Source organism: Papaver somniferum, chromosome 2, assembly GCF_003573695.1.
Source record: "Papaver somniferum cultivar HN1 chromosome 2, ASM357369v1, whole genome shotgun sequence".
Taxonomy (NCBI): Eukaryota; Viridiplantae; Streptophyta; class Magnoliopsida; order Ranunculales; family Papaveraceae; genus Papaver; species Papaver somniferum.
This window is the reverse complement of record NC_039359.1, coordinates 66,450,442-66,477,643: the sequence shown is the minus strand read 5'-3', so window position 1 is coordinate 66,477,643 and position 27,202 is coordinate 66,450,442. Positions and strand designations below refer to the sequence as shown.

The following is a 27,202-nucleotide window of genomic DNA, read 5'->3' as shown; positions in this document are numbered from 1 at the left end:
ACTTGCAGCTGAACTGAAGCTACAAGAGATGTGGTTGTGATAATGAACTGGTTTAGTTGTTTACCAGCTAAGGTGAAGTTACAAAACAGGTGGGTGTTAGAGCAAGAAGTTGTTGAGTTTGATTGCAGGTTTATGGTATCGGGTAATGCATGAGATGGTGAATGATTGCAGTTCAGTTCTTTACTGTTTTGCAGTGGTTGAAATGAGGGTACAGGGGAGCTGAAATCGATATGAATTTGTTGGTACAGTGGCTAGGTTTAAGGTTGATGGGCTTTCAGTTAACAGAGATTCAAAGAGTTTATGAATAATTGAAAGATTCGCAGAGTTAAGAATTGAAGAGTTGCTCCAAAATCTCGATTCTCGAATTAGAGACCGACTAGTCATGAATAATGAAGTTGTAATTGATGCATGAAGACTATCACATTTTTATTTTAACCTAAAAGTAGTTGCATAATGGTTGAATAATATGTTATGCAGCTATGAAAATGGTTACATAACTTTTTATGCATCTACAGACGTTGTTGCATAACTTCTTATGCAATCCACATAATGGTTGCATAACACGTTATGCATCTACTTTTTTGTTAGTATTGAAACCAATAACAAAAAATGCTGCATAACTTGTCATGCACGTACAATAATATCTGCATAACATGTTATGCAGTTTCGAAAATAGAGGCATAACCTGTTATGCATCCGAAAATACGACTGCATAATGCATTATGTATCGAGAAAATACGGCTGCATAGTGCATTATGTATAGAGAAAATTGTTGCACAATATTTTATGCATCGAGAAAATAGATGCATTATGCATCTATTTTTTATGTACGCACTAATACAATGGCTACATAACTTGTTATAGATGCATAATTTGTTATGCAGTGGAGAAAATGGTTGCATAATTCGTTATGCATCCTTTTTGGTGGCTACATAATGGTTATGTATCAAGTTTTCGAAAAATTTGCCTAAAATGATGATCACCTCCGATTTTTCGTAAGAAACAAAAAAAAATTCTTAAAAACATTTCCAACGATATAAAATTGGTAAAATTCCAAGGAGCGGATTTTTAGATATGTTATATCCAAGTTGCGTTGCCAATTATACCCCTAAAAAATTAGGCTACATAACGAGTTATGCCTGAAAAAATAGTATGTATAACGAGTTATGTATTGATTCTTAATAATTTCGAATAATTTTGGGTGTCACGGAAATAATTATGGGTGTCACAGTACCTAAAATTAATTGTGGGTCTGACAATGAAAACATTTTTTTTTTGTCTGCGCCTAAGTTTCCCTTAAAAATACCCCTAAGGATATCATGGAAATTCTGCAAAGCAAAATATAATTCTCGTTTCCATATTTATCCTTTCTATCGTATATACTTTCCACTTCTTCTTTATTTTTAATAAAACACACAGAGAAATCAATCGAACCCACCCACCTCCATCGCAGCCACCACCATCTCCGCCGCGACCATAATCGACGCCTCCAGCACTGCAACCATCACCATTTCCTGCCATGAGAAATCGATCAAACCTAAATTACCACCATTATCTCGATCTCCGCCACTACGAAAATAAATTAAACAAAATCCCTCCACATCTCCAGCACCACCTCCTATATTTCCACCAAATCCACCACCAGCAACATCACCACCACCTCCTAGAAAATTGATTTGGATATATTGTTACTTAATTCAACTATAAAATTTAAATCTAGTGATGAATCAACGAGAAACAAATTTGAAAACCTAATCTAGAGCATAAGAAATATTCAGATTTATGTTGATTTCAACTGTATTTGGCTTGAAGAACCTAAAATGATGATAATACAAGGAAGACCGTATTGCTGACACACTTGAACTTGTTTTATCTAATGTTTTACCGGACCATGAATCTTTCGGTGGAGGTTAGTCTTTTCTATCAGATTTCAATTTTTAATAGTTTGGTTAAGTTAATTTTATGTATAGTGTTAGGAATTTAGAGTGAGAGATATCTTTTGAATTTTATTACTTCTTTGAAATGGAGATTTTACTGAATTATTTCATTTGTGATTTTTACATAAAATTATATTTTTTGTTATGAATATGATGGATGTTGGTGGTGGTGGTACAATTGTTGGCAGTAGTTAGTTGTTTGCTTGGTATTATCACTTGCAAGCTACATAAATGGTCTTTCTCGTCACTATTCAATTTTAGAAGATCGTTTGATAGTATTTTTCTTGCCAGATATAGAAATAATATTTCTTGTCACTATTTTGGACTCCTGATTGATGTATTTTTATAGAATTTTTGAACTTTCTGTGGGTATTGAACATAACAAGATGTTTATGCAAGTGATACTACTACAAACAAATCTTGTTGGTAAAGGTACAATTTCATTTGTAAATGAAGAACTTGTTTTATTAAACCTGATGGGGTTTTCTTTTTTATCTATTTTTATGGTTGCAAACCCCATGTTGGATTTTGTTATCTGTTACACAAGACAAGAGGCAACAGATAGGTCCATATCTTGTTTTTACTGATCTGGTTTGTTGGAACCAGGTATACAATGTGACGAATGATAGACACATTTTTGTGTCCGATTTGTCTCGATTCTATATGTTGTTAGGTTCATTTTTGTACTTATTATGGTGTTTTATTTATTTGTAGGTATTTTTGGCCAATAAACATTTTTGGAAAAAATTGGCTCGAAAAGTTGTCGGAAAGCACCCGGAGGACATTTGCTATTCGGACTCTCATTTTGGATAAGGGGTAACCTAATTACTAAGGGGCATACCATTTCCAGGAAGTTGCTAATCGCACCCCTACTCTGGATAAGGGGCAACCATCTTCAACCTTCAAAAATCAGGTTTTTGGCGGGAAAAAAGTACAGTTAAAGAGCAGTTTTGGTAATCGTGATTTGAAGGAGTTTGAGGTTGATTAAACCTCTGATTTTCATAGGATGGACTCACTATGGGTCTAGGAATCTGATATGGGTGTTTAAATCGATTAGAATGGGCTCAATCGACGAATTTTTCTCACAACAAAAAAATATGGAAAGTCACGTGTGTGACGTGTTTTAGGGAATTTTAGAGAGATTAAAGCGCTGTAAACCTTCCCAAAGATTTTTATCTATCTAAGGAAGAGTTTAGAATAAAAAGGAAAGCTCATAAATGCGTAGAAATCCTAAAACAAGAAATTGTCGCAACTTGGCCGTGAAGAGAAGGAAAGATATTTTGGAAGATTTGGGAGAGATTTAATCGGTATTTTTGATATAAATAGATGTCTTGGGTCATATAGAAGAGGTGTCGAGAGTTTGGGAACCTAAGGAGAGCCAGAGAAGAAGAAACCAGAGCTTTACCAAACTCTGTTTCTGTTGTTGCTGAAGAAGAAGAACGCGAAGAACATTGACGCTCGGTAGACAGTCGCAGAAAAGTGTCGTTGTTTAACAGCTGAAGAACATTAATCTGTTCAGGGCAGTCTTATTCTAGGGTCTTAAAATCAGCGACAAAGCAACAGTTTTTCTATAACAGTTCCATTGTAACAGCTGTTCTGCAACACCAATACACTGTTGCAAACAGTCTGTGTTATTACTTTTCACTCTTTTAATCATCTTTTGAGCAACAAACACATATTTTGAGATCATGATTAATATGAGGAGCTAAACCCCATTGCTGAGGCGATAGAAGAAGCTATTTTTCCAACAAAAAGTGGTATATTCTATTTTATTTTTTTATTTGCAATAATTATATGATTATTTGCCTTGAACTATTATTGAATATGATTTTTATTTGAGTGATTGTGATCTATTTTGATGGAGTATGCTTAGTTTTAAGACTTTTGATGTTTCATACTTGGTATTTACAATTATTACTTTTGAAAATCTACTTGTTGCAATATTTTAGAATCAAATTAAACAAGAAAATTGCACAAATATAAGTATTGATTTAATCAATTTGAATTTGGAAAATAGTGGAATCTTAGCCTCAGTGTTTCTTTTAGTATTGATATCATCTTTGATTGAGTTTGCTATAATTTTTAGTGAGTTTTCTATTTTAGTATTAGAATTTAAGTCTAATTAACCTCCTTCACAAGTCTGAGAATCGAACCACTTTTACCAATATCTACAAATCACATCAACGAACTATTTAGATGATCATCTTCGTGGTGACGATGTTCTTGTTAATGCAACGGTATCATTTCTTAGTAAAATCTTAACATGTTCTTTAAATTAGAATAAGATAACGTGAATCATATATGAGTGTAAAGATCTTGAATGATGACGTTTGAATTAATGCAAGAGAATTAATGGAGAATATTTGATTGGAGAGAATTAATGTAGACCTATTTTATTGAAGAAAATTATTTTAAATTTATGAAAATTACTTAAAAGTTTTGGTTGATAGGTATGGAGTGGTTGTGTGGTGTTGGTAGTAGTGGTGGTGCTGGACTGACGGTAGTAGTGGTGTTGTTGGAGTCGGAGTTGGTGGTTTGCTATTGATATCGGTGATGAAAAGAGAAGGTGGCTTGCTCTTGGTATGTTTAACCTACTATTGGCGCAATTCTGTTGAAATTATCATGAATACAATAGTTATTTGAAGTTGTGAATCGTAAACTCGTGTTATTGTTTGGTTCTTATTTGTTTGCAATAAACATTGTTTGGTTCTTATTTGTTTTCAGTGTTCATTGCAGGTACAAAAGATGTGTGTTGTTGGTCTCATAGTTCTTGATCCTTTCAAACTATATTGTATTTTTCAAGATGAATCTGTGGTGTAATGGTATCACAACTGACTATGGTCAGAAGATGCATGTTCGATTCACGTCAGGTTCACCAATTTTAGTACATTAATTTGTGGGATCAACTATGGTTGTTGATACCATATTATGGGGTCAGCATTGGTTGTTGATACCATAAATATATTTTTGGATCAACTTTGGTTGTTGATACCATATTTTGGGGTCAACATTGGCTGTTGATACCATAAATAATGCGAACATTTTTTAATTTTGGGATCAACTTCGGTTGTTGACACCATATTTTTTTTCTCATTTTCTGATTTTTGCTTTTGGGATCCACTTCATTTTTTTTTTTTAATTTTTTTTTTTAATTTTTGTTTTAGGGATCAACTTCGGTTATTGATACCATATATTTTTTTGTTATTTTCTGATTTTTCGTTTTGGGGATCAACTTTTGGTTGTTGACACAACTGGAGATGGTGGTGGCGGCAGCGGCAGCGGTGGTGGTGACGGGCGGTGGTAGTGATGGTGGCGGCAGCGACGACGTTGGTGGTGGTGGTGGCAACGGTGGTAATGGTGGCGGCGGATGTGGTATTTCGGTGGTGGTTGTTGAATGATGGTGGTCGTTGAGTGGTGGTGGTGGTGGAAAGGTAGTTTAATGTTGGCGGTGATGGTGTATATGTGGTGGTGGTGGAAAGGTAGTTGAATGTTGGCGGTGGTGGTGGATATGTGGTGGCAGAGAAAGAAATTAATTGTATTTTGAAATAAAGAAAAAATATTATATAAGTGAGGGTATTAAGGTAATCTATTTTCAAATGGATAAGGTTTTTAAATGATAGGGATATATTTATTATTGTATAAGAGTATATTTGTTGGGTGTCAAAACTAGGGGTATATAATTAATGTATCCATTTTAATTTTGAATCGGTGCACTGGTATGCCATAAGTCAAGTTTCTGATTGGTGTCATGATCTAACCATGTAGGCGGGTCAATCTAATAACGTAGTTGCATCTGTCAGTTGATCAGGTGCTCGATTCCTTGGTCAGCAGAAAGGTATCGCTTGTACGGTACCTTTACAAGTGTAGCAACATTTCGATTTGATACTTGGGAGAAAGATATGACATCAGAAAAAGAGATGACAAGTATCCAGTATCTAGACGAGGGTATCGATGTTCCGACTTGATATACATGCTACAGAGAGGACCAGTGAATATCGAAATCAGTTGGCGTTTGCGCAAGGAATAAGTTCTTGAGTCTCTTCATTGATATGGCGGAACTGAGGAATTTTTTTTTATGGTCTTTCAACTGCAATAATCCAATGATGGAACTGGAAGAACAATCTTTACTTTACTTAGATATGTGCAATATCTTGTATATTTATTTTTCACCCAATTTCTCTAACTCTCATATGATGCAGTAGTGAGGAGAGAGAAAGTTCCGAGAGGAAAAAAAAAGGCGAAAATTCTCCATTCTTAAATTTTTGATTTCTCCTACCTTTCTTGCTCAAATTCTCTGATTTTTTGTGCCCTTTCTTCCTATTCCTCTGATCTACAAGTATGAGGTAGGATTTAGGTTTTAGATTTGAGTTTGGAGGATATTGATTGTCTTCTTCATATCTTCCATGGTTGAAGAAGAATCAAGCTTGGGGTTTGCTGTTTTCCCTCCCCTGATTGCTTCCAATGGCAGTGAAGGTCGGAATCAGAGACCTAGCTCTTCTGGCGGTGATGATAAGAAGGACTCTCCTGCAAAATCAGAGATGTCAAAAGGGGTTGTTGTTGAAAATCCTAGAAATGGAAAATGGAGGTCACTCTTCAAACCAAGTGATAAGGAAAGCTCAAGAGGTTTGCTACTAGCAAATTTTCTTATTTCAAACCTCAATCTGGTAATGATAAGATGATTATCATATCAGCTACTAGCTTTGAAGAAGAAATTAAGGTCTGTGAAAATTTTCTGGTGGGCTACTTTGTGGGTGGACGCCCTTCTTTTTCTGTCATTGAATCTGCTGTGAAGAAGGAGTGGAATCACAAAGGTAAATTTCAAATGACCATTCATGATGGTTCAGTTTTCTTATTTGAATTTGAGTTATAAGCGGATAGAGTTTCTGCCTTAGAACATGGTTCTATTTTATTTCAAGTAAAATTTTTGTGATCCGACCATGGCATCTGTTTATTGAAGAATCAGTTCTAGAAATAAAGAAAATACCTATTTGGATGAACTTGAGGAAGATCCCCAATGAAAAGGGAATCAACATGATTTCTAGTGCTCTAGGTACATCTTTGCTCGCTGATAAGCATACATTGGCTAGAACTAGAATGAGCTTTGCGAGGGTCTATGTTAAAATTGGAGTTGATTTTGATTATCCAGATTTTATCCCAATTTCTTTTGATGTAAAGGAATTCAATGTCCTTGTAGAATACTCGTGGAAACCCCCAAGATGTCTCTCTTGTGTTACATTTGGACATTCTAGTAGTAAATTTACCAACGTACCAAAGCAATTGAAAGTTGCTTATGTTCCTGTATCCCTGTCAACATCTGTTGATAAAGGGTTAGAGTCTGAAATAGTGGAGCAAATGATAGTTGATTATGTGCCCAAAGTATCATATAATACCCTTGATCCCCGTTCAAAGATGTGTGTGAATGGTGAGAAGGTACTTGAGCAAGAAAAAGTTCTTGGTGAGTGGGTTTCTTATAAAAGAAAGAAAGGCACCGGAAAACAGAAAAACTAAAAGCACTTACAGACTCCTACTTCTCAACCGGTTGCGGAAGTTTCAAGCATTTCACCTACTGAGTCCGCCATCCCCCGGATTTTGAATCCCACAACAGGTTTCATGGTTTTGAAGAAGAAGTAGTAGTAGAAGAAGAGGAAGAATAAGAAGAAGAAGAAGAAGAAGGGGAAGTAGCCACTTCCCAGTTAGCTCAGAGAAACCCAAAAGCAAGCACCACAAAGCCGACATTGCCCAAGTCAATTATAGGTATTGGTATGAAGTTGAATATCAAACTAAAGGTACATGTATGCTTCCAAATGATTCTCTTTCAAGTTTAAAAAAAGAAAAAGCCTTCTAAATCTAAAGTTCCTAACAAAGTTTCCGCGGATAAACTAGTGGAGTTTGGAGCTTCATGGGGATTAGAATTTCCATCTTTGAAAACTAATCGTGATGAAATTTTTGGCGATGAAGAAAAAAACCACGACGATTTAACTATAGAAAATGTTTAGGTTTCACAAATTGTGTCTTCTTTTGTTGACATGCGTTTTCTCTTAGAAATTTGGTTGTTTTCTTAGAATTCTCCTTGTCACTTTTTTGTGGGTTTTTTGTTCTTGGTTTTTGTATTCACCCGTGCATGGTTTGTGTGCATCTTAATATATTTGCTTTGATCGATAATATTATATTATAATCAGCTCAATACTATGGGAGATATGGTTTACGTAAGATTACTGGATCATATAATACGGAAGGTGATTATTCTCTCTGAAATGTCGTTTGTGTTGAGACAATTTGAATGCCGACATATTTCTTAGAGAGACATTAGTATGTAATAAGTTGTAAATGCTAATGGTCGGTGGTCGGTTAAGGCCTAAACTAGTTTAGAGTTGTAGAATCAAAAGTTGTTGGTTAAATAATTCTTGCTGATCTTTTGAGGCGTGACTTTGAACAGTTTATAGTAAACTGAATGTTAATCAGTTGGGAGCACTAGGTTTAGACTTCTTTGTTGCGATGATTACTTACCTAAGATCACATTGAATCTGTGAGGGAGAGAAATTGTCGTCGGGTGATACATTATGTAATTAAAAAACTAAAGAATTATTATGGTACAATATATACCATTATGTAAAAATTCATAGATGCTAATGGGTCTATCTGAATACTTTGCAATTTTAGTTTACCAAAGAAGTGGAAGCACTGTAGAATATGCCAGGATACGAAGAAGTGGAAGCGTACAGAGGAAGGATACGGGTGAAATGTTTCTGTTATGGTGTTTCTCTCAGTTTGGCAGGGGTCGTCAGAATGGGAAATAATACTCCTTCCATCCCACTATTAGATGACCTAGTCGTTTTCTAATTTTGTCTAATTAATAATTGATTTTATATAATTTGATACTCATGTTTATATTCGTTATGTAGATGTTTTAAAATGCTTTTCAATGATATAAAATTTACGTATGTCCGTGGTATAGTTTGAGAGATAAACCATTTCTAAATTGTACTACTAGGTCAACTAATAGTGGGACGGAAGTAATATTTCTTATCGAAGTCAATAGGCGTACTTATAAGACCATCTATCATCTTTAATTGATAAGTCGTTTCCAAGCTAAATAGAAGTATGCTGATGAACTCCTTTAGTATGACCGGAACACCGGGAGTGACGGAGCCAAGAATCATGGAAAGGAGGTGCAAAAATTTGCTATGGGTGCAACCAAAAATTTTAGGGGTGTAAAAATGCTAAAACATGCTTAACTATAAAAAGGAATTTCTTAAAGGACTTAAAATGAGCTTTGGAGCCAGATGTACAGGGGGCAACTGCACACCCTTGCAATGGGCTGGCTCCACCCTGACTGGGAGCATCAAATGACAAATGTGTTGTACTGTGTACTGCCGAGTTTGAAATGTAAACACTATCCCCGTAAATGGTTGAAATTGTATCATATTCTTGAATGACTAATTTTTGTTCACTAACCTTGGTTGTGAGTGTAAGTTAGTCAGATAAATTATTTGCGTGCAGATGAGGCGATGGATGCGGGAACTGGAACACTAAATTGTGCCAACGACTGTGCGTCCTCCATCATGCAAACACTTACCCGACGGTACAAGTAAGTTGATTAACAATTCATCTCCTTCAATAATCACGCAAAGGTACTATGGAACTCGCGTGAGGTACCAATCCCCATCTGTAAAGATGCCTCTACTGGTTGCATGTTTTATTTTGAGTTGTGCAAACCTCATGGAGTAAGAATTGGTAAATTATGATAAACATCCTTATAAAAATTATATTATATGACTGCCATTGAGAAGTTACTTGGGCTGTACACCTCTATAGTGATGCACTTTTGTGCTAAGAATTTTAGCAACAGGAGATGAGGATCATTTTGTGATGATTAATTCTTGCACTCGTTTCTGCTATACACTAGCTCAAAGCAAGAGGTGAGCCTTAAAATAATTTTAAAGCAGACAATTTAAATGTGGGGGGCTGTTAGTTATAGGAATCCTTTAACGTGTTCAAAGCCTTTTGGGCAGATTGGTTAAAACGTACATGTAGACTTTGTTGGACATTGATGCATATTTTGAACCTTGAATTTTTGTTAAAAATTATTGCTTGTGCGTGAATCAAGGAATACTGAGTTTGTTGAAAACATTTTGTCGGATTTTGCTTTCTTCAGAGAAATCAAGACAATCCCCTTGACTTGTTTCATTCGATGCACCCCAGTGCTTATAACATACATAATTTTAATTAATTTTATTGTGGCTTGTTTAGAGTTCACTATAAGTGCGGGGATGAGATCTTTGATTTTCCAATCCATATTCCTCAACTGTGAGAGGTATATGATGAATGTGTCAAAAAATCTTGAAGAATATAAGAAGTTAGTATAGACTTGACTTAGTGAGTCTGTTGTCGAAATCGTATATTTGACTAATTTAATTTGGTACTTCATAAACTCATGTAAATGAGTTACCAGAGACATGTGATTGTGGACTACTTTTAGCTAGCCATGATGATATGGAAATTATTTTAGCATATTTGAACATGTCAGTAAAATCAAATTATGAGACATTAATCACGTATCACTGTGTCATGATACACAAACGGATTTTGATAAGGTATCCTGAAAGGTTAATCAGATGTGGGACAAACTATAAGGTTTGGAGAAATGAAGTGTACCTGATGTAACCTGATTTTACATATATATTTGTATAAGCTTAGATACTAATCTTATTAATTGCCTCCGTTATAGTATATCATGTAATATGATAAACATGTTTTACATCTACTAATAAATCAGTGTTATTTAAGATTTGACAGGAAATTAATATGCGGTTGACGTGGTCTAAAGGATTAGTAGGTAACCAAAAAAAAAAGTTTCTATCTAACATGTTGTGTTGTAAAACAGATGTGCATGTACGCGTATACCCTGGGAAATCACAGGGATGCTCTTACTAGAGGACGAGAGATTGGAATGCATGAGGTACATATTTAATTTCAAATATGTGATATATATTGCACTAACCTTAATTTTGAGGAATCTTAATGAATGTACTAGTGAATATTACATGTATCTTTTATATGCTTTACAACCACCTATAAAATATGTGATATTTATGATTTGACTGAAAGACCAAGTTAGTTGATATGATCTAAAGGATCGAAGGAAACCAGAAGAAATTCTGAAGGAAATGGTATTTGTCAAACTCGATGCGTTTAATGTGTGTTGTAAATGTGCATTATATCAGGTGTATACAAATACGCTATACTATCTCAAAAGAATTATTGGGATGATCTGGTCAGAGACTTGCGATACTTGAGGTACATCTTAAATTGTGTATGTGATACATATTGCACTGACCTTAAGAGATGTTGTTTCAGGCTATGGAATTTTTGAGGTACATCCTAAATTGTGTATGTGATACATATTGCACTGACCTTAAGATGTTGTTTCAGGCTATGGAATTTTTTTAGCCTATGTGTGTATCCTCTCAAGGAGCGTGTCTATCTAAGGAAGTTCTTAAAACAGACATGATGAAATTGATTTTTTGAGAAATCAAAGCTCGTGTGCTTTAATTCAAACATGAGACAAAGTCAAATGACTATTAAGATGTTTTTTAGAAGATATTCCTTTGTGACCGAAGCCTATGGCCATCATTGCGGAAACTCAATTGCATATGCGAGTATAAAGTAAATGATCAATGACAAAGTCTAGACATACTCGGAGATAGGTAATTCGGTAAGACAACTATAATCTCTAATGAAGTAATTTTAGTTGACTCATGAAGTCAAAAAGAGAGTCTCAATAGACGTGTGAAGTCAAAAGAGAACCTCATAGACTTAGTGAAGTCAACAAAAAAAATTAGTGATCCTTTGACGAAAGGCTTATCTAGAGAGATAGTTTGTAATTATACATCAAGGGGATGAGACTAAAACTCATAAAATAAACTTGCCATAAAGGATACTCAACCTTGCTGACTGGAGTTCCCAAGATCAAGGTTTCGAATAAGACAACTAATTTATGGCGGGTAAAGGTAAACGCTATCAGAGAATTATATTATATGTCCATTTCCTATGGTGTAGATGTGATAGTGTGACTGCATGTGAATGATGACTTTTAATAAGTCTTTATGAGTTGTATAGTTTCAATTTAAGATTGAAGTGGGGTGTAGCAGTGAACACTCTTGATGGAACTTACCTATATGAATGAGGAAGTGGGTCGCTTCCTATGAGAATATGAGCTAATTCTTTAGAGCATTCTGAGAAACAAGATACGTTCAGGGCCAAAATGACACAACGACATGAGCTTATTGGCAGCAACCTTGGAGATATCATGCATGGTTGTTATCGCGAGTTACACCAAACGTCGGACATTTCAAGACATCGCGTTCACTGGCTAACAAGTAGTTCCGGTAACCTCTCACTAAGCAAAGGTTCAAGACCTAATAGACACCTATGACTATTCATGATATTTCCTATGTTTTCGTGTTTTATCGTATTTTCATTCATGTGGGGATTTGTTGAAAATATAAGGTTTTATGTGAATAAAAATTAATAATAAAATGTTTTTTCAAAAATATAAATACCTTCCAAATTTAACTCTTAGTTTTTACGGCATAAGTTTAGCTTATATATTTTGGACTTGGACTAGGGGTTTTTAATGAGAAAAAATCGTTCTTGCATCCGCCTATGTAGAGAATTTCTTCTTCGTCTTCCATGTTGGTACTAGGGTTTAAGTGCAAACGTTTCATAAGTTTCCGCCGTCAAGTTCTAGAAGAATAAAGTTTGAATGTGCTATTCAAGCTTTGTTAAGATTATTGTATTTTGGAGGCAGATGTCCAGTAGGGCTATAACATCATCTTTTTCTGAGTGTAGCCGGGCATTCTTTTCTTAAGGACATCATGTTGAACATGTTCCTTAATCTACCATTACCAGATTTTTCTTTCTATGGTATTTAACATGGATATTCAGGACATCAACAATTGAATCAGAGACGACACAAAAATTAGATAAGTACCTCTTATATTCATTAGTTGTTAGATCAATTTTAGTTGTTATTCTCCAACAATTGATTCACTAATTTCACAGGTATCTGCGTTCCATTATGTTTTCGTGTTAATAGTCGTTTATACCTGTCTAATGCATAAGCCATAGAATATTTATAGCAACTTAGATCGTTCTACCTACTATAACATGATTCTCATACAGAAGCCATAGAGATTTGTATCTATATTTCGTTATTTTTGTCGTTAAAACTTACAGGGGTGTATTGGATCAGGATTTATATGGATATCTAACTATCCTAAAAACTCCTAGGTATTCAATTAGGATATGTAAGTAATCACTATATATCCATGGTATTCAATTTGGATTTCTTTAGATTCCATGATTATCTGAGGTATTCAAATGGTGGGTTTGTTTGCAGAAATCACCGTTTCCAGGAATTTATAATTTCATGGGATTCTAAATTCTGGGAATCATGTGAATTCCTTGAGTTTTTGGTAACTCAATATAAATTCCTAGGATTTATTGAGTTTTCTTGTATTAAAGTCTTTGTAACGTTTGGCATTCCCCTTAAGTCTTAAAATTGCATATATATGGGATTTATAGTTAAAAAAAATGGGTCCATACTTGATAAGTTTCCCATCAAATCTTAGGGGGAGGGGTTGGAATCCATATGGAGGATTTGCTGGAAAACTGAATCTCGTAGGAAACGTGATTTCAAGGATTCGGGCAACCAAACATATAGAGGGAAACGTAATTCTACCAAATCCCATGGACCCATGAATTCCACCTTTAAAATTCTACATCCAAACCCACCATTAAGATTTCTTAGGATTGTTGATAAACAAGATATATTAGGATTCTTATGGATATTTGTAGTGAAAATATATATGTTATTATCTCATACTAATCTCAACCAAAACCACAAGAGTTTCTTGGATTCTATGGACATTTTTTTTTATTTTTTTTTGGTTTTCATTTTTTATCACAACATGCTATGTAATTCCACCACCACCACCCACTACCACCAATACTAACCACCACCACCAACCACCACGTGTACCTCCACCACCAACGACGCCCACCACCACCCATCAGCACCGACCACCTCCACCACCAACCACCATCACCCACCACCATCGACCACTAACATCGACCACCAACCACCAACATCGATCACCACCATCACACACCAACACCAATCACCACCGTCACCCACCAATACCGACCGCCAGCCACCATAACCACCACCACGACCACCAACCTTCGCATGATAACCTTGATTTGGTAATACATTTTAATTTTTATATATCTACAAATTAATCCCAACTCAATCCGTTATAATCCAAAGCTATATATCTATAAGAATCTACATGATTCTTTTAACAAACATTATAAATCCACTAGATTCAAGTGAAATTGGTATCTCTTTTTATCCATATAAATCCTGATTCAATACACCCGTAAAGTATATTTCAAAAGATTGATGTTATTAAGAATATTTTAGTAATTTAGAATCAGGTATGCCTTTGGTTTTGCTTCAAAAAAAAAGAAAAAAAATGGTATGCCTTGGGTTTGATAACACAAGTATAACTCTCTTTTTTTTCTTCTTCTGTATCCATCAAATGAAGATAGTTGTTTATTTTCATGATTGCATCTAGAAGTAGGACTCATGCGTCGGCATGTCTGTTTGAACAATAGGAGGTACCCAATTATTTATCAACCTCATTTATCACAACCATCATTTTGCTCAGGTTATAAGAGTTAGAAAATTCCAAGGAGGTGGGGCATGCAATGTTATTCCAGATTCTGTTACCATTGGAGGCACCTTTAGAGCCTTCTAGGCAGAAAGCTTTGCGCAACTCAAGAAACGAATCGCAGAGGTAAAACCAATAACAGCGTTACCCTTATTCCCTGTTATGGGCACTGATTCTCTCAACTGACACTGTGACAGGTTATCAAGGCACAAGATGCTGTTCAGAGATGCAATGCTACGGTCGACTTCCATCCAGAGAATAAGATATTTTTCCCCGTAACTGCAAACAGCAAAGTATTACATAAGCATTTCGAAAATGTCGCAGGGGATTTGCTGGGGAGCGATAACGTCAAAGACATGCAACCATTAATGGGATCAGAAGACTTCTCATTTTACTCAGAGGTGATACCAGGATACTTCTGTTTCATAGGAATGAAAAATGAAACACTTGGAAAACTCGCATCTATGCATTCACCATACTTCACCATCAATGTAGATGTGCTTCCTTACGGTGCAGCTTTACATGCATCGTTAGCTACCCGGTATCTCCTTGAATTCGAATCAAAATCTCATATCTTTGATTAAATGATCCATGATGAGTTGTAAGGGTTTTCTACTAAATAGCAGCAGTAGTTGGTTCATTTCGTATAACCATGCTAATTTGTGTATATTGGATTTTCTTAGTTTAGCTGTGCCTAAAAATTGTACAACTAGGTGAGCTTCTCATCACTTTGTGGAAACTGAACATTGTTGGCATCAATAATATGAACTGCAGCTTCTAATCTTCTATGTTAGGAAAGTATTGTTTACGTGTAAGCATCTACATTAGATCAATTTTAATGTTGTGTTGAATCACCATCTTGGCATCTGATATTCCAAAATTGGGTATCATCTGTCGTTGCTTGAAAATCTGCAACAAACAAAGCAATTGCAATTGAGGGGAGAACCGGCAACATCAGCGTTAGCTGCTGGAGCTGGTGTAGTTGCACCAACATCAGCAACAACGTCAATATCAGCAGGATAATTTAATTAATGAGATAACAAAATTGCCAAAAGTAATCCTGGACTACTGGGGATTTTTTTAGTTTCTGTTGGAGGTGATGAACGAGCAAATTGTACATGTCTGGCCTTGTTTTTGACACCCTACTGATAGTGCATAATTTCGTGGGAAATTTCACTCCTTGCATCACCAAAAACCCTTGTCATCGATAAAAGGTTCCACAGGTAAAAAGTTGGAGGTTTGTGTTGGGATTTTCACCACAACACTTTGATCTTTGGGATTAAACGAAGAAAAAAACAAACTATTAAGAGAACAACGATAAATGATAAACAATCACACAGGACAAGGATTTATGTGGAAAACTCCAAACTGGGAAAAAAAACCACGGACAAGAACACCATTTATTCAATTAACCGTAAAAGGTGATTACAAAGAGAACTCTTACTTTCTAACATACTCTCACCCTTCCCCAAAAACAAGAAGCTCACAAAGAGACCGAAAACCCTAGCTTTCCCATTCTTTAGAAAAACTCTACGAGATATCTCCAAACACTACCAAGGACCTCTATTTATAGTAGTTAGCTAGCTAGGCCTTCTATACACGGTTTGTTTGGCCGGCTGAAATTGAACTCCTACAAGTTAGAAATTAAGACCGACTATGTTTGTGAAATTGAACTCCTACAAGTTATCAACGGAGACTAGCGAGGGAGTACAACAAAAAGGTAAAGCTTCGAAATTTTGTAAAGGGGCAGTATGTGCTAAGAACAATCCCGCAGTATCAACGACAGAAGAAATGGGGAAAGTTAGCACCTACGTGGGGAGGACCTTTTATAATACACGACATTGCGGGAAACGGTTCCTACTATCTTCGCAATCTGAAAGGCGAGGTCCTCCGACACCCTTGGAATGCTAAATGGCTCAAACCGTACTACCCATAGGAGCAGCGCGGCTTTGCATCTGCGTGGTGAATACCAGAAGAAGAAGGCACCGTAACCGCTTTACATGTTTCTATCTCTGGACGAGGAGTAGCATGCCTCAACCTATCAATCAAACAAGCTTTTTGGGAAATCTTCAAGTAAACAAAATTTATTAACAATATTGGGGAAAGTAGTTAATCTACAATCTCTCAGGATCCCCTATCAGTGTCTATGAGTGTAAGACCAGGGGGAGGCACCCAGCAGAAAGAGATACCCAATCAATTTTAAGGCAGTGGGTCAACGGAATGGGTGCACGTAAATATTTTCAATTAAGCATTCCATATCCTAGAACGCTTCCTCGGCCCCCACCGTTCGGGAATCCTCTGGCCCAGGATTCGCCAGCGGGGTGACAGGTCTCAAGACGATCACGAAGGTATTTACCTTCGGTGTCGCACTCAAACACTCAACTTTTTACAGAACCAGTTATTTCTAGTTTAACACTTCACAATACTTTAAAATAAAAAGATGAATTGAAGACGCAGGTACGCCAAAAGGATGATTCATTTCATAAAGAGTTGATTACAAGACTCGGCAAATAAAGTACAACAGGAAACAAATCAAAAAATGATCCGAAATTATATAATCAACGAGGATCAACTTCCTATGACTAATAAAATAAATCTACTTGGACGACACAGCTCCATCAACGGGGTTGTCTCTGCGAGACGAGGGTACGCTACCACCAGAAGAAGGCCCAGAAGAACCAGGCAAAGGCGCGGGGAGGGGACGGCGCGGATAGTTCTTGACAAGACCATGTTAGACTTTAAGTCCAAGTTCAATCTTATCCAGGACTTTGTTTGTCTCTTCAGCCAACTGACATCGAGCATTATAAGTGATAACAACGGTCCGCTGATGGGCTTGAGACAGCAATACAGATAGGCGTTCGGCCTCTTTGGAGTAAATCTCCGCTGCTTCCCCACGAGACGCGGCCAACCCTTTGAAATGATTGGTTTGTCCTTCCTGCTGCACTAAGGAAGATTGAGTCTTTTTAAGCTCATCATTTGCTACGTGAAGCTGTCCCTCGAGTGCTGAAAACAAAAAATACCAAGGGGTTAAAACGAACAAATAACAGAATCACACTCGATAAAACGAGGTTATACCTTCGACATTAGACGAAGCCTCCTCATACTCATTGACAACTGCGTCCCGAGCCTCATCGAAAAAGTCATATTCGGTGGATAGTTTCTTATAATCCGTTTGAAGGTTCGTAAGAGCAAATTGACTGGCGTCTAAATTTACCTGCTTCATCGAATCCAAGTGACGAAGATGGTTGACTTCATCATTCACCTCCCCCATCCTTTTATGAAGTCGATACACATTCATCTCAAGATGTCTTTCAGACTCCACTTGGAGAGAAACATCCGCTCGAGACGCTGCTAGGGCTTTAGTAAGTGCACCAACCTCGGCCCTAGCATTATCTCTTTCCTCGGAAAGACGCAGCATACTATCCCTAACCCCAGGGCCTAAGAAAGAACGAGCCTGTTGTAACTCTCCTTCTAAAAAGCGCACTCTAGCCTCTAAGTTTGAAGCATGTTCTCGAGCATCACGCAGGTTGTCACGCGTCCATAGCAGCGTACCATTAAACAAACAACGATCATGATTGTACTTATTCTGCATATCAACCATCAATGTTCGCTTTTCACTCCACTCAGCTGTTAAGGCGTTGTGCTCATCAGCACGAGCATTCCACTCTGCGGCTTCACTCTTCAACTTACCCACCAACTCTGCAATACGGGATTTTTGTCGTTCCCTTTCTTTCCGAAGCCATATCAACTCGGGGACTCCACCCACTGAAGATAGGGTGGGGAGACTCAGACAGAACACCAAAATACAGATATAGAATCACAAGGAGTGAAAAATCCGTAAAATACAAACCTGTGAAGGACGAGACACTTCTACGAGTCTGCTCCAACTCATTGCGGACTATAGCAAGCTCTGAACGAAGACTCTCCTCAGCATTGCCCAGCTGTTCTTTTTCTTTCAGACGGCCCCTCAGTTCATTTATTTCCGCTTCAACCGCAGACAGTTCCTCTTCCCTATGACGAAGCTTGGCCTCCAACTTTAGAGACTTCGCTTTAAAGAACTGGTATAGAACATGGTTACAATGTTCGCTCCTCATCATCTACGTCAAAATCAACAAACATTATTATACCAAAGGAATCAGATATCACGAAGAACACAATGCGCGGATATCATAAAAAGAGTACAAGGATTTACCTGTAAAACACGCTGCTGGGGATAACCGTACTGGTACCCATCAGCTATGGTCATCATATCAGCAACATATGAGGGAGGGTCAACCACTAAATTATCTTCTGAAGCTCTAAGATATTTTTTCCACATCTCAGCAACGCGGGCTTTAGAAGACAGTTGCATCATTCGACGAGTATAAGCGTCGGAATTCTTCTCACCAGTGACCACGGGGGCAGGGTTAGGGACGAACATCAGGTTTTTCTTCCTTAGCCAATCCAAAATGGCATCTTCACCTTCAGGCATTAGCGAGAAAGGAAAATCCTCGGAAGAAGACTCAACCGCAGACTTCCCCTTGGCGGTTATCTCCTCACCCACGCAAGCCTCGACATTACCAACCTCAGCACAACCACCTGCGTTCTCAGCCTGCTGATCAGTGGTACATTCTTTTCCAAGGTCCCCAAGCACATCCCAATCATCATGTGGGGAAAGCAATGAGAAGTCCTCGGCAAGACCCATGGCGGCAGTCACATCGAAGGATTCCCCCGCGGAATATATCCTACCGAAAGAGAATTCTGGGGAAATTACGGGGAAAGTACCCACACCAACAATGTCATCACCAGCAGGGGCAGATCCACTCCCACCAGTACCACAGACGGTAACATTACCCTCAGCCTCACCATCACCACCCGCGACAACTTCTTCTTCAAGATCACCACCCGCGGCAACTTCAGCCTCACCATCACCACCCGCGGCAACCTCTTCTTCATTACCGCCTTCTTCATCAGGGTAAGAAGTGTCGGTACGCTCTTCTCCGTTGGACATGTCTTCATCCTCACCATACCCTTGGTTTACGGGACTCATAACCTCCCCATTACCCTCAACCTCACCGATAACCGCAGTAGAAGATTGCTTGGATCCAAGTTTCTTCTTCTTCGACACCTACAAACCAGTACACATCCCACAAAGACTCATTTTTTCCCTCACTTCAAAAATGAAAATTATTTCAAGCAAGGAAAAAGGGGCAAAAAGATAGAGAAGACAAGAAGAAACTATACCTTGGCAACAACAGCACTCTTTGATGAAAGGATAGCACCAGAACCCTCCTCCTCATCTCCATCAACGACATCCAGAGCATAAGGAAAGTTCATGCCCACGAAATTAGGACGCCAAGGACAGAAATCTCCATAACGAGCAGGAGGAGTTTCACGAGAATTTCTATTGTCATAAGGACGCCAACCACGTGGACCCGGAATCCATCCGTAAGCCCAAGGACCAACCACCTCAATAACAGTAGCATGCCATTCATAATCATGGTCACGCTTAATCCTTTCACGAGTAGGAAAGAGCTTCCGTTTAGCAGATCCCTCAGTACCAGGAACATACTTCAGCTTGGCGTCACTCACCTCACTCAAGAGACGAATTTCACCATGGGGAGCAGCAATGTTACGAAGACTAACACTCCACGGCTTACGGTTTCTGCTGTTGACATAATCCCCAAAAGAACTGTTAAAGTTCTGAGGAGTGTACCACTCCCTCTCAGCGGGATTTGGAACATAGCAGGTCATCATAGTCTCTCCCTTGCTCCGCAGATAACATTCCTTCAGTGAACGAAGATAATTCCCATATAGCTGTGATACGGAACGATTATGAGTGTTCGTAGAAGAGCCTTCGCAATTATCCAACACGTCATAATAAAAGGAGTCACCCGACTTATATAAGGGCAACATAAGACCCGCCTCGAAGGCTCCAACCGTAGTCAACAGATGAAACTCGTCAAACTGATAATTATCAAGGAGCTCGTAGGTGATATCATCGTCGGGAGCATAGAAGCGAACCTCAAAAGCTTGGAGTTCATGTTTTTCCTTGAACATCTCAAGATCAATATGCTTGAAAGTGACCTTCTTCTTACCCACTGAAATGCTGCGGATCACGTGGACAGTTTTTTCCTCGTCTGCGGAATCAGAAGTAGGACCCAATTCCGAAGCTTTCCTTTTAGAAGAAAGATTTGTAGACGGATCAGCTCTCGATATGGTACCCTTGGAGTAATTCCCTTTGGAAGAAACCGCGGGAGGAGGAGGCAGAGATGTATGCGGAGGCACTGAAGGAGGAGCCATTGAACGAAGGGGCGGAGCATCCACCACTTCATTACGAGGAAGAGAAGCCCGCGTACTCCTAGAGTCATCACGAGGAGAAGCCTGCGTACTCCTAGAATCTTCACGAGGACGAGAAGAGGCGCATTTAACAGCATACCTAGACCCAGAGGGACCCTTCGGCATATCCCCTTTTTTAGAAGGCATAATCTTCACACCGGAGGAAGACGAAACCCTATGACCCCGAGGATCATATTGCGAAGACTTGTGAGGACCTTCCCCAAATGGAGATCTATCAGGATCTCTACGCGGAAGGGATCTTGGCGGACTAGACGGCGAAGTTTGGTAAGGAGCCCGCGGACGATCAGACATATCTACAAGGAAACACAAAAACAGTTTAGAGAAGAATACGAGGAGATCACTAAAGATCAAAAAATCCATAATTGGTGGTTCATCCGGATAAACATGAGAAACCCTAATAAACTAAAAAATACTCCATCCAGGGATAATACTCATACACAGACTCACAGACGCTGTAAACAAAGAACAGGGGCAAGCATATATGCTTCGACATGTATGATCTTCATCACAAAACCAAGAACACAGCAGCAGGAGACAAACGGATAAAAATACAGATAAAACAATGGTGAACAACTGATAAGAAAATCCCATACCTGTATAAAAGAGGACGACAAGCACTAACTGCAGTAGAAGAAAGGAGGATCGGAGATATCGACAGATACAGGGGCAGCAACAATCAAAAACGAAAGAAGCATAAGAAAGAAACAGAAAATTGAATGCTATATTCCTCACAAGGACGGTGATAGTAAATGACTAAAGAACAAGAAAACAAGAAGAGAATGAACACTGACAAGAAGAGGATAAAAGTTTTTTTCACATTCTCTTTCCAATTTATGAAGCTAGAGAAGACAATAACTGCTCCTCGTACCAAGGAGCGGTTACGGGAGAAGTTAATGCAAAGTGGGAAACGTGTAGGACTACCATTCTTCTTCAAAATTGCAAAATACGCCCAAGTTAGAAGAAGAGAGGCAAATTGTATGTACACTCTCATCATCCTCCACGTGTATAGAAAGAGACATGTGGAAGGCATGTGAAGCGAGACATCAAAACATGATAGCAAGCATTTCATCAGAAGATGCCATCGGTCAGCAGATCTGACGGTCAGGGACAGAGGACCACAGAGGTATGATGGCACATAGGAGCACCAGATAATACCCCTTGGATATTAACGCGCCCAATCCCAAGGAAGATCCCAGATCAACGGCCGAGAGGAAGTTTGGCTGACACAGATGTGACCAGACAAAGAGACACTTGTCTGACATGAGCAGACATCCATCTGCCCGCATTAAATACCAAAGAGATATACACGTGTCGGTCAGCTCGTGGAGGAAGCGAGGATAACCCTTCGTGTTCAAGCTCAGGCCGCGGCATATACCGAAGACCTCTGCGTAATGGGCACAAAGCACAAGAAGATAAAATTACAACGGCACTTCAGAGATGGGACCCACGTTCTCTCCCTATAAATACCCCTCTCCAATAAGAGAGAAGGGGCAGACCATTTTAGAGAGCAATTAGAGGAGAAGATAGGAGAGAGAAATAGGAAGAGTAAGTAATCCACCTACTTCCGCAAACCCATGTATATTCTAAAGTCATTCGACTATCTTTGTAACCATTCAGTACATAGTGAAACACCAAACCCCATGGACGTAGGCCTTAATGCCGAACCACGTAAATCTGTCTCATTTACATTTCTGCATCTTACATTCTGCGTTAAACTTCATACGCTTTATATTTATACTTGTTTCCTGATTTATTTCCTTATACGAACATTATTTATGATAATATTCGACTAGACAACGACAAGCCCGAAGACTTTGAGTCGATGAATCGATATAATCACCCCGTTACGCATACGATGTACAATTCTAGAATTAGGACGTATGCGAATATTGTTTGTGAACACTCGGATGGCCTCGACATAATTGTGTTCACAATTACTGCATTTAAGTGCTATCATAAAGAGAAAGATATCATTTATGGTCAGGCCGGCTGGGAGAGTCTGTTGAGGGGCTATCTAGTTAGGGAAACGTAACTGGAATTGAGATCTCATTTTGTATCTTTTACGGATGATCCGATCCGCAATGATCATGATCATGATTGGGAATTGTTTTATCCCGGATCTATTTCCAGATCATAACTGCTCTAGTAAATAACTAGATAAAATAAATATACCTCATTAATACTGGTTTTATAGTTAATTAATTGGCATTATTTATGCACTCCGGCATCTAAATATAGTTGGTTACATTAAATTTGTGGATGCATCAAATTTTATCTTTAATTGAAAGCATCTGATAAGCATTTATTTATGATATCATGCTGATCTCTTCCGTATTGCAAGCATCTGATTAGCAGTTATTTATGATATCATGCTGATCTCTTCAATAATGATATCATATTATAATGGTCGTTTCATCAACTTTAGTACGGTATTATGCTAATTAAAATGTCTTAACTATGGAGTATCATAGTATTATTTAATAATGTCTTTAATTAAAACAAACGGTTAGAACAAGAACAAGTTGAAGCAGCTTTTCAATGGGAAGTGGAACTTGCAGGCCATCACGTCGAATTTCAAAGTGATTGTTTTAAAGTTGTTTATTCAGATGTACGCCATACCTAGAGAGGAAAGATTCAACAATAGTACCCATTTTGAGAAATGAAATTCTAAACTATTTAATTTCAAGGCTTTATTCGTTAATTTGGTCAATAGATTAGATATTTTCTTATCGACAAGTATTTCGAAAATGTGTAATCAAAGAATCATCGACTCTAGATGATCCGACGAAAACTCGACCATTCAGGAATTTTCTAATAATCTTGATTACAATTGGATCCTGTATTATCCTAGCTATACAGCTTAAAATATAGTTAGTGAACATTCTATTTTCTTTTAAAAAACAAAAAAGGTTCTTGTATCAGAACTTACAAGGATATCGACAGGAAAAAGCTAAAAGTATAGTAACTATTTCGACCGACCAAGCTATAAAATTATATTGTTTTTTTCTAATATTTATGTGGGCATAGAATCTCGCCGCCATGTGGGAGAACTTGAGAGTTCGAACACTCCTGAGGGGAATTTGTGATAAACATCAGCCAAATATGCGTGGAGTACTTTTCTCATTTTCGCTACCCATTCAACGAGATGAAGACGCGTGTAATGCACAAAAAGGATGGATGACGGAGTTTAAAGTAGGTGGTTGGACATTTAATGAACGAGCAGAGAAGGTAGTTTGACTGTCTGCAGACTTGCAGGATAGGTGGCAACGTCCAATTTAACGAAATTGAGGGCACTTGCGAAATCATCAGCGAAGACCGACGATGAATTTGACGAGGAAAGGAAAATGGTGGTGAAGATAGAAATGAATATTACTCGAGCAGAGCATCTCATATTAGAGGATTGCTAAGCCGACAATTGGTATTAACAAAATGCACATTTTGGGGTTTGGTTTTCCGACGTTAGGCGGTCGTGCATGATAAGTTAATCATTCCTATCCAGACGCCTCTAGAAGAACCTTGTTTCATGACTTACACAACAAAAGATGCAAGTTCTTCATCTCATCATTAAATATGCCGTATCTACATTGGGAGTTGCCAACTAGAACTTCATAAGGCGAGCCAATCACGATCCTAATAATTTCAACAGCTGTGAAGCGTACCTATCCTTATTACATTGAGGATCAAATCAGAACAAAGATTTACATGTATTTGGATAAATCAACAAATGTTGGCTTTGCACTTACAGTTAGTTCGGAAATGTTAGGTGGATAACACACTGTTTGGGTTCAGTCCATCTAATTCAACCTAACCTGAGATGCTTTTCTGGATCATTTCCGAACTAGAAACCGAAAGAAGCTTATCATCCAGTTGCACCATAAGCAACCTCTTCTACATTTATAACAACTACTACTTCTAGTTTACAACCATTTACTTCTCCTTTTCAACATTATGGATATATATCAAGTTTGTTGGCAGGTAATAATATTACGGGTCGTGGAGAATGGATCAAGGTGAAGAGGGCAATGATGAACGCCAATACAAGACTGGTAATTTTTATTTCTGCTAAGGTAATTCTAATTTTAATTAATTAAAATTACTTGTTTCCGTTGAAATAAAATTACATATGTTTTAAATAAAGCATTACATTTACTTCTAGTTAGAAACAACCATTCAATTTACCAACTCAATTGACCAATTAAAATACTTGTAATTGACCATTCAACTGACATCCCATTGAGGTGTACCAGGTGAAACAACGTCCAACAAAAAGGGGTTGAATTTGTTCAACGCGTTAAGGATTTCGAAACAACTTTCGAAACGGAAAACCATATTTTTTTCATCTTCGTCATTCATCTAAAGATCTTCTGACAAACTCAGCATCTATTTCACCCCTTTCTCTAAGTCGACTGACAATCATGGTTAAATCTACAAATCCACTTATATTTTTCTTAATTGTGTCGAAACGAGATTGTAGGTCACTTATAACACGACGACTTGGATTATAGGCGTCACTGCAGAACTTCTCGTAAATAACCTCCTAGAAATTCACACACGGATAATATGCTTCAACAACCCAAGTTTTTAACAATACATAGTTTCTGCAAATAACTAAATATTCTTCTCAAGTATACCGAGCTTGACGAATTAACAACGGTCATGACATCTTTCAACAAATTATATTCAAATTGGAAAAGATTTTGTGTGACATTTTAGGTTTGCAGGAGTATAATTTGATATGAAGTGAGAAATCAGTATTTATAGAAAATTCAAATGGAGCCGTTGGATGGTTCCGTGGAACGTCGTATGATTGACCGTGCAGTTAGAGGTAAGACGTCCCCGATGAAGTCTTGACCGCCAGCCAAAGGTAAGTTGTGCAGCTTATAATAAAGAACCATTTTTTGGGCACTACTCAAAAATGGAGGAGGACTACTCTTCATTTTTTGGGTGGACATTTGAAGTAAATTCGAGTCACCCTTTATCTATTTTTTTAATACCAAACTTGACTTTTCTAATTAAATTAGTTAGTGTTAGTGTAATGATTAATTACTAATTAGTTATTAGTGAGTTATTAATAGGATAGTTTTGTCAGAATCAGAATTACTGAGAGAGAAGAAGAAGAAGAAGAAAAAAAAAGATGAAGAAAAAGAGGGAAGAAACCAAAAAAATCTTATTTTGAGTTGGGTAAATATGATACGAGTGATTCTTGTGATGATACTTCCTCCTCAGAATCAGAACCTCCTTCATCTCCTAGTATATTTGTCAATATTAATTTCTAACGATCCGGATATGAGCTATTTTTTAGATGACGAAAGCCTTTTACCCCAAACTCAAGCTAACGACCTAATTGATGGATTTTATCAGCCACAACCAGAAGATGAAGTTATGGGTACTCAGGTATGCCTCAAATTTAGTTAATGTAGCTTGAATTGTGCAAAGAATTGGCCGAACTAAAAATTTCAGGAACAAATTTCGGCTAGGTTATAGTAGTTCGGTTACCTAATCTGTAGAAAAAGTAACCGAAATTTTCTGTATGTGCAGTTCGGTTACTTATTTTAGCAGACGCAGGTAACCGAACTCTATTTTAATGGAGATTTTTTAGAGTTCGGTTATCTTTTTCCTGAAAACGTAGCCGAACTATTTTTTTAGAGTATACAGTTAATAGTTCGGTTTAGTCGAGTTTACTATTTTTGTTGCCGAACATTAAGTTCGGCTAGATCGCAAATTCTCTATATAAAAATAGAGTGTTTTCGAGCGTTGTGATTAACCGGAGCTTCTGCTTGATTCTGGCTCCACCATTTAAAATTTCGATCAATAGAATTAAAGTAGAATCTTTTTTCTCCGCAATATATATTTTCGACCAATCACATTCAAGGAAAATATTATCTAAAACAACTAAATCTTAAAAAATCTTATAAATTACCAAATTCGTTATACCAAAATTATAAAATAAAGTCACATCATGATATATTATATCCATCACGAAATCATATCAATCATAAATGAATCACGATTAAACTATATTTTTCATCATGATTCTATCACATAAAATAAAAAAATCATCATAAAAATAAAAATCAAATGTCTAGTGTCCGATTACACTTCTTAAAATTAAATTAATCTTAATTACAATTCCAACACCAATAGTTAAACTAATTCTTATTACATATTTACAATTGAAATGAAAATAGA

General features: G+C 37.5%; 1 pseudogene; it reads left to right on the top strand.

Moving 5' to 3' along the window:
- LOC113351263 overlaps positions 1-15,258 on the top strand; it is a 45,052-nt pseudogene extending 29,794 nt beyond the window's left edge.
- Positions 15,259-27,202: the final 11,944 nt, after the last annotated feature.